General features: G+C 49.9%; 1 protein-coding gene across 1 annotated transcript in view; it reads left to right on the top strand.

Moving 5' to 3' along the window:
• The window catches only part of CRY2 (cryptochrome circadian clock 2), a 33,538-nt gene extending 27,999 nt beyond the window's left edge, over window positions 1-5,539 (top strand). The window contains 1 exon segment of the mRNA XM_008570518.1: window positions 4,155-5,539. The gene's annotated coding sequence lies outside the window, so the exon portion shown is untranslated.
• The last annotated feature ends 3,320 nt before the right edge of the window (window positions 5,540-8,859 follow it).

The following is an 8,859-nucleotide window of genomic DNA, read 5'->3' as shown; positions in this document are numbered from 1 at the left end:
GGGGGGGGGGGGGAACTTGCCCCTTCCTCCCCCCTTCCCTCTGTCATTTTTAGTTGTGTGACTTTAGGCTTAGGCTGGATACGTAACATTTCTGAGATGCTTTAGACGTAAAATGTAAATAATCAATTTTTACTAGCCTGAAGGCTCCATCCTGGACCTTTTGAGGTCTTGTTTAGCTGTGAGCTCTGTAGTTTTGTGATTCAGTTATTTCTAATGCCTCAGGCCTGTGGCAATGCACAAGGCGGATAGTCATTTACAATTTAAACTGAATTTGTAGAAAAACACAAAGTAGGTTCCATGCCTAGCTCAAATCCACACCAGCTGTCTATTCTTCATTTAGTTTTATTTCACAGTGTTCACTAAACTGAAAAACAAGCCAGCCCCCAAATTGCTATCAGATCAGTTGGTTCCTCATAATCCCCAAAGCTGCTGACTGCTCAGGATTCCATTAGCCCGGAATTATGCACAGATTTCTCTCCAATTATTTTACCACAGGGGGAGAACAGCTCACGTGCTTCACTTGCCCTTCTGCTGGTCCACAGTGATCTGTTGAGAGAAGCCCCACTGAACACAAAAGGTTCATGGCCGAGGATCACCTTTTAACCCTCCCCGGCCTGCAGTTCACCAGAACTTTGTTAGCCCTGGGGTTTCATTGAATAAAACCTGACTTCTGGAATCTCTTTGTTGTCTTTCTCACACTTGTTTAGTTATATACTCCCTCCTTCTTGTGAAAGGCACTGGCAATCCATAAAATGCTATGTAGTTAGTGGAAGTGGAGACAGTGTGGCATGTGGAAAAGAGCCCCAGCTTTACATTCAAACCAGGGTCTGCTTCCCAGTCCTGCCCCTCGCCTCCTGCGACACTTCGCCGAAGTTGTCTCACCTTTCATTCTCAGTTCCCAACCTGCAAATGAGGAGTTGGGACTCAGTGTTCTCTAGCACTTTCCCTGACTCTTAATAAGTAGTTGTTGACTGATGGATGTCTCTTCCATTTGTATGGTACAGAGAGGGTGAGGGTGTGAGTGACATGGGAATGAGACTGAGCTAAGAGCTTCAGCTTTGTACCCCATCCAGCCCAGCTGCATCTTTGTACTTCCCTGGTCCCACCTTGGGAGCTGGTAGCAAACCGTCTGCCTTTCTCAAGCTCTTGGGCTCTTATGCCTCACCCAGTACGGTGGGGAGAGGGAAACATTGAGACCCAGTTACAGTCTCCAGTCTCCTCCGGGCCTTCAGCTGTTGTGGGCCCCTCTTACACAAGCTCACACATGCACATTTGTACACACACCCCTCCAGGGCTAGGGCCATGGTGAAATGTGGACTTGCAGATTTGGGTTTCTTGGTAGCCTCTAATAGCTGGGGAGGGGTGTGAAGGCCAAGGTACTCAAGTGGCCATCCTAACACTGGGGAGGTGCAGGGGAAGGAGGCAGTCATAAACTCACTTTTCGTTCCAGCTGCCTCTGTGTTTCTTGTATTAATGACAAGTTGAAAGAGTTAGACAACCAAGAGATTGACTTTCGGTGCATGTTTTATAAGGTGATTTTTCCCTTGGTGCCTCTCCCCTGGCTGCTGCTCCCTTTCCTTTAGTGCTGCTGTCATCATTTTCCTGCAAGGCCTCATTTGATTTCCCCAGTCCCCCTTTCCTGCAGACGTATGCCCTAGCTTGAGAACAAGCACACGGGACCATCTAGTTATCTGCTGATCAAGCAGCTTGAGTAACTAGTTGAACAGGCCTTTGACTAGCTTTGTAGACAAGGGCAAGCTGAGTCTTCTAAACCTTCATTTTCTGTGTTGATGCCTTTGAAACCATCATAGCAGGACTGAGGCCAGGACTCTGCCACCTCTCTTCATGACCCTGCCCAAAACTAACTGATGGCAAGTCAACACAGGTCTGAGTTTTGATCATTATATACACCCAGCTGCACCTCACCCCCTTATCTTCTAAGCCTAGGCACTGGTTCTCCAACCCTTTTTGGGTTACCACCCAACTGGAGAGTCTGTTGGAGGAGGGAGCCTGTCCCCAGAAAACCGCACATGTTCACACACACAGAATAATGTACACATAACTCCAGAGTCTTCGTGGCCTACCCCTGAAGCCTATCCTTGGACTTCTTAAGGGTCCAGTAACCCCAAATTAAGAGCCCTTGTTCTAGGGAATCTTCAAGGACTCTTTGTCTTCCCTCTTCCCTGAAGATGGAGAAAACACAAAAAATGGAGGTGTCAGGTAAGGAGGACCTGTTGTAGTATATTCTCCAATCCTGAGATTTTTCTCTTTCTGAAGAATAGTCATCTCTTTGGCTTAACAACAGAGGCCAGAGAGAGACCCATACATGGAATATATACTCACAGTCAGCATGTTTCAATAAACTTATTTACCCCTTAGTAACAATTATATATATATATGTAGCAAAAACATATGGTCAGGTTATTACTGTACAAGCTTAAAGAGGAAAATTTTTGAAAATAATGCACATTTTAAAGAATGATGCACTCAATACTGACCCATACAGATACTCACTCCTGTGTTCACTCTTTATTTTGGCCAGCTTCTAGATAAATTATCATCATCCAGATAAAATCTTCCAATTTAGCATGCAGCCTTAAAATGATTGCATATCCCAGAACACTGATTTTGAATCCTTATTTCTAGTGTCTTTGACTTTTAAGATGATTTTCCTTTTTCTAATAACATCTTAACTTTCATTTATGTTGCTTGGATATTGGTCTTTATGCCACCATCTTGGATTTCTTCTTTTTATATCTTCTAAAAGTTTTAATGAGCAATCCTATAATACAGAGATTACTTACTGGTAAAAATACGGGTCTTGCAATCAGACAGATGTGGATTTCCTGTCTTTGCTCTGCCACTTATGAATGCTATTGTCTTGGACAACTTACTCATCCTCTCTGATTTCAGTTTTCTAATCTATAAAAATGGAGGGTGTATCTTCAAAGTTAATGGGATCACAAGTTATATTAGTCTTTTGGGGCTGCCATAACAAAGTACTACAGACTGGGTGGCTTAGACATCAGAAATGTATTCTCCCACAGTTCTGGAGGCTGTAAGTCCAAGATCAAGGTGTCGACAGGGTTGGTTTCTTTCGAGGCCTCCCTTCTTGGCTTGTAGATGGCTGTCTTCTCCCCATCTCTGCACATGATCTTCCCCCTGTCTGGGTCTAAAATTCCTCTTGCTATAAGGACAGCAGCCGTATTGGATTAGAGCTCACCCTAGTCACCTCATTTTATTATTATTATTATCTCTTTAAAGACCCTATCTCTAAATATAGTCACATTTGAGATGCTGGGGGTTAGGACATTACTTATGAATTTCGGGGGGACACATTCAGCCATAGCACAGTGTACAGTGCCTTACCCACAGTAAGTGCAGTAAGCCTGCTGATTGTTATTATCTGCCTCACCAGTGTTTAAACTGTGCAGACTCTGATGGAGTGCTGCTTGTCTCTGTAGACTCTCAAACACACTAAACCTATTTACACAGGCAGCCCAGCATGACGACGGGCTTTCCCTGTTCGCTGTTATCAGGGATGAGGCTGTTTCTTCTCTCTGCCCCAGATTCAGGATATTATGCATCTTTAAAATGAGTCATCACGTGTCTCCTCTCTCCCTCCTGCTCATCTCGACCTTCTAGCACTGTGCCAGGGTTCTTTTATCTATATGTGGAAATGTGCTCACCTGCCAATTCTAAACCCAGTCACTTTGCCTTACTCTTCAAAACTACTGGTCCTAGCGGGCTTCTCTTCAGCCATTTTTTTTTTTCCTGATTCTTCATCTCCGACAGCAGCTGCTGTGCCTTGATTCAGAAACTGCCCTTGTCATATCTGAGGAAGTGTCACCCAAGGCTTCAAGTGAGTCTTGCATAGCCTTGTCCTCCTCTTCCTCTGCTGCCCTCTACCCTGAGTGGAGGGTCTGAAGGGGAGAACTTGTCCTGCATCAACACTTCAGAGGGGCAGTATTCCATCACCACAGGGGCATCCCAGCAACAACCTGTCCCCAGGTACTGTGACACATGCAGCTCACTCTTTTGGCTCTTCCTGGTTCTAGTCTGAGTGTCCCCAGAGAAGCAGCCAGAGGAGCTTGTGTCCCTGGGCACCTGAGCAGCCTCCTGAAAGCTCCTTTCGCACTTGTTTTCTCTTCCAGCTGCAGAGTCGTTGCTCCGTGAGCAAAGTCTGAGTGCCTGAGCAGCCGCCACGGCAGCAGAGCACAGCCTGCGGAGAAGCTGGTCACCGACAGAGATTGAGCAACGTGTGTGCGTGTGTGTGCACGTGTGTGCGCGTGTGCAGAGGAAGGAGTGGTGTGCCTGTTTGCGTGTTCATGCATCTGTTTATACTCTCGTGACCCTGGAGGTTGCCTGGACTGGAGAACTGCCTATAGCATGCTTCGCCACAAGTGCTGTTTCCCAGCCTCAGACAGAAGGCTAGAGGTCATGGCAGTGACTTTCAGCCAGCACATGTCCCTGTGAGCCAGCTGTCTTGTCTGAAGAGAACGTAGTGGTGGGACCCTAGCTGGGATTCCGGCATCTGCCTCCCTACACCTATCTCCTTTCTCACATCAGACTAAAGAGCAGAAGGGCGACATTTTTACCTTTTTTTTTTTTTTGAAGCATGGGATTCTAGAGGCAGCCAAAGTCCTACTGACTTCCCTCTTTCTGACGCTAGAGGCTGGGCAGGCTTAGCCACCTGGCCTTGCTTCTTTCTTATTTTCAAATTCCCTGCCACTGTGTCCACCAGACCCTTCCTTGGGCATCTGGGACTGGGCACAAAACTGTAGACAGATCTGAAAAGTTTTCACCATCGTACAGAAGTACCTAGATACCTGACTGGAGTGCTGTGCACCCAGTTCTGTTGAGAGTAGCCTCAGACAACCACATCTGCCTTTTCAGGGCTTGGAACCTAAGGTTAGGAATAGAATCCCAGCTCTCTCACTGTTATTTCCCCAGAGGCTAAGAGCCAGCCTCAGAGCTTACCCAGGAGCTGCAGAGGGGCCAGGGTCAGACTGGGGCCCTATACCAGGAGGTGACCAGGTCCCCAGGTGGCTTAAGGCCCCCTGGCTCCTCTGGCCATGCTCCAAAGCACCACAGTGCTGCCAGTGAGGATGACCAACACCCAGCAGGGAAGCCATTCTAGTCTTTTTTTTTGTAGGTTTCCAGGCTGGCCTGCCCCAGCTTGGTTAGCATCCAAGCTGCTTTGTCAGCTACCCCTGTAGCTGGGCTCCAAGGACTCAGGCAGAGGGACTCAGGGGTGGGGACTGCCAGGGGCATTTGGCTAAAGTCCAGGTAGAGATCACACCAGCACACCATCCCTTCCAGAAGCAGCAGGTGGGAGTTTTGACCCAGAGAAGCCAACCCTTGCATTCCAGGAGTGGCCTGTGCCTCCCACCACCCCTCCCACTGTCAAAGACTTGTGTTGTGAGAGACATAATGAAAAAAAAGACTGTGTTCAACTGGAGCAAGTCTTCCACCCTGTGGTCTGCACTTGAGCCACAAAGAGAGTGTGTGTGTGCATGTGTGTGCGTGCATGTGTGTGTGTGTGTGTGTGTGTGTGTGCGCGCGCGCGTGCGCGCGCGCCTGTGTGCATGTAGCTGAGAGGCTAATTTCTGTGTGGATTTTTGTCCTCACATGTAACATTAAGCTGGCCTCTGGGCCTTTTCCTTTCTACCTCCCCTGTGAACTTTCCTAGCCTCAGAGCTGTTAACTCCCTTGGTCCCAGCCCTGTCCTACACTGTCCTCTGTCCTCAGACCAGAACCCAGGGGTCAGGTTCCTGTCTCCTATAGCTGTTCACCATATTGACAGGCTTCTTCCTGAGATGCCCTCAGGTTTTCTCAGCCAGAGAGCTGCCTTTAGAGGCCAACCATTGTATGTATGTCACCCTCACTAGAAATGTCCTGTAATAATGTGGGGTGAGCAGAGCACAGTTGATGGTGTGTATTTAGAGCATGAGAATCAGGGGCTACTGCCAGAGGGAGAGAAGAGGGAACCTGGAAGGGCGAGTCTGAGAAACTGAGAAGGCCAAAGGCTAAGAGCCAGATTCAGTATTTATTAGTAGCACCTTCAGATACTGGGCTGACTCCTTTTCCTGCCTATTTGAAGATGGCTCTCTTCCCGAAGGTACAAGTTGGCAGGACCACCTCCCTCTACTTCTCCACCATCCCTGGCATGCTGGCCCATTCCCAAGACAACCTTCCAGTGGAGTGGAGCAGTCCACTCCCGGAGCGAGAAGGGGCAGGGTGAAGAGGAGTGTCTAGTGGCCTGGGGCTCCTTGATGGCTTCATGCCTCCTTTCTCCAGCCCAGGTGGTTTTGGAAACTGCCACAGAGCAATGCCACAAATCCTGATCCAAGGGCCAGCATGGGGAAGAGATGGTCACAGGCAAAATGCACTTTATAGAGATTTTCTATTGCTGGGAAGGTGTGTTTCTCCCACAGTTTGTTTCTGAGTATTCACTTGTTTTATAAACATCTGATCTTGTCTGAGTAAAGTTGTACTGTTGTCAATCTTGGGGGAGATCTGGGGACTGGGATTGGTAAGGCTGAGCCTGAATGAACCTTAGGCCAGACCATCTGGGTTCTGCTGGAACAAAGAGCCTGTTCTTTCTCCTTAAAGGGTGTAGGCTCCTATGTGAGCAAACAGAGTAGACCAGGGACAGCTCCAGAGCTTGGTCAGAGTTGGGGGTCAATTGGCCAGAACGATGCAGAGCACTTTGGGCCCAGAGTGAGGCTCCTGAGTGCTATCTTGCAGTGACCCAGCATCGCAGGCCACTTAAACCCCTCAGGCTGGGGTCAGTCAGTAGCAGGGCCCTCTCCAGGCCCTCAGTTCATCCTTTACCTTGGTGCAGCCATTTAAGCTGCAGCCATGTGGCATGGAGAGGATGCAGGCCCTTTAGCTCTGACTAGGTGGTCAAGATCCCCCACTGCCCAGCCCGGGGCCCACATGCTGGCTTTGTCTGATGTTCTCTGACCAGAGAATGGCCCCTCTCTGTGCAGCAGGCTTTCCAGTTGGGGGGCCCCAGCCTTGGACTGGGAGCTTTGTTAGCCCATGCCCCAACCTCTTGTGGGAAGGGACTCAGGCAAGGCACAAAAATATCACAGTCTGCTGCACAGAGAGAGAAGGCGAAAGGGGGAGAACTTGACTTGGGGACTTGTCTCATTCTTGGGTCGGCTTTGAAATTCCTGGTGGCCGCCTTCCCACTGGGCCTGCCCTTCCCATTCTCCCTTCTCCTGGCTTCTCTTTAATGTGGCTTTGGATTGGTCCCGGATCTAAGGTACCTTTGTTCTTGAGCAAAAGGTTCTGGAAGAAGGTGTTGTCCAATACATACACTCCTGATATTCTGAGGATGCTCCTTAACAGAGACAAGTACATATTTTGAGGAATAATCATTAGCCATGATGGCAAGACTGCTTCCCTGGGAGGAAAAGCCAGGCACCATAGCAGCAGATGGTTACTGTGGGAGCCTAGTGAAAGGGGCCTGAGCCAAAATAGCGGGAAAGGTAAAGTTGGCACCCCTCTGGGCCCCAGGGACAGGGAGAAGGAAGGCAGCCAAAGCCTTTGGCTCTGGGTACTGGGATGTTCTTATGGATGGGGATGGGGGGTTGCTTACTGCAGGGTGAGTGCCTAGAGCTCCTTGCTGGGTATTAACATTTAGCGAAGAGGGGACAGCATGACCAGCTGGCAGTCCAGATTTGCAAATAGGACCCCACAGGTTGAAAAACAGTTTGTTCTGCCCCTTCTTCTGCCCTGCCCTGTGGATGACAGGGTCTCTGAGGTTCTCTCAGGTGGCCAAAGAAGTCAGTGAGGTTTGGCACATGGCCCACCAAAGCTGGAGCCCTGGCCTTGGCAGTCCATGCTCTGTGAAAGAACTGGGGGACACCGGGTCCTGAAGGCCCAGAGGCCCAGGGTTAATCCTGAGGGAAGAGAAGAGCAAGAGGAAACCACAGCCCAAACCTAGCAGAGGTGGAGGTGCTGGAAGAAAGAGAAACAACAGGAAGAATCCCAAGAGGTCAGCAGTGGGGGCCAGAGGAAAGGCCCCAAGTCTTAGAATGTGAAAAGGCAGCTCCGGGGTGTCTGTGGGTGCAAAAGAGGGGTGCTCTGCAGGAAATGCAGTTGAGGAGCTAGGTGAGAAGAGAGAAGGCTGAGCAAGTCCTGACATGAGAGAGGTGGTGCTGAGAGACTGAGAAGCCAAGAAGAGGGCTCAGTTCACCATGAGTAGCTGTTTGGGGCAGAAGGGGGCTTGGGTCAATCTTTAGAGGACACCCTGTAGGTAGAGTCCTTGGGAGGATTCCCTCAAGGTAAGGGGACAGAAATGGGGTGAGGCCTGGATCCCAGTGGGGTGTTGCCGATTCCCGGTGGCAACACATTTGTATTACATTTCAGCCTCAACTACCATGAGAGGGACTCTTGTTATCCCCATTTCACAGATGAGAAAACCAAGCCTAAGGACTGTGAAGTCACTAACGGAAGGCCCCACTGCATATTCACTTGTGCAGCCAGGTTGTGAATTCACACCACCCGACTCCACCTCTATGTGCTCTAGGAGTCCAGTCCTGACACCCTCCTTTCTCTGCCTTCTTCCACAACCCTCGTTTCCTGCCCACCTTCTTTGTTTCTGCTGAGGGGGCCAACCAGGGCCTTGGGGTCCAGGATCCCACCATTAGTTACCTGATACCCGGCGCTAGGCCCACCCCGAGGAGCAAACTGGGCACCGACAACTGGGGGCTTTGCGGGGCGGCGGAGAGTCACTGTCAGATACAGGGCGGGGCTGGGGCAAGCCCAGGACCACGGGGGCTGTGTTTTCAGCACCTCGGAGAGCGCCGGTCTCGGGGGCGGGGCCGGGGCCGGGGGCGGGGCGCA

The sequence above is a fragment of the Galeopterus variegatus genome, unplaced genomic scaffold, assembly GCF_000696425.1.
Source record: "Galeopterus variegatus unplaced genomic scaffold, G_variegatus-3.0.2 Scaffold608, whole genome shotgun sequence".
NCBI lineage: Eukaryota > Metazoa > Chordata > Mammalia > Dermoptera > Cynocephalidae > Galeopterus > Galeopterus variegatus.
The sequence above is the reverse complement of the archived record's forward strand: the minus strand, read 5'-3'. Positions and strand labels throughout refer to the sequence as shown.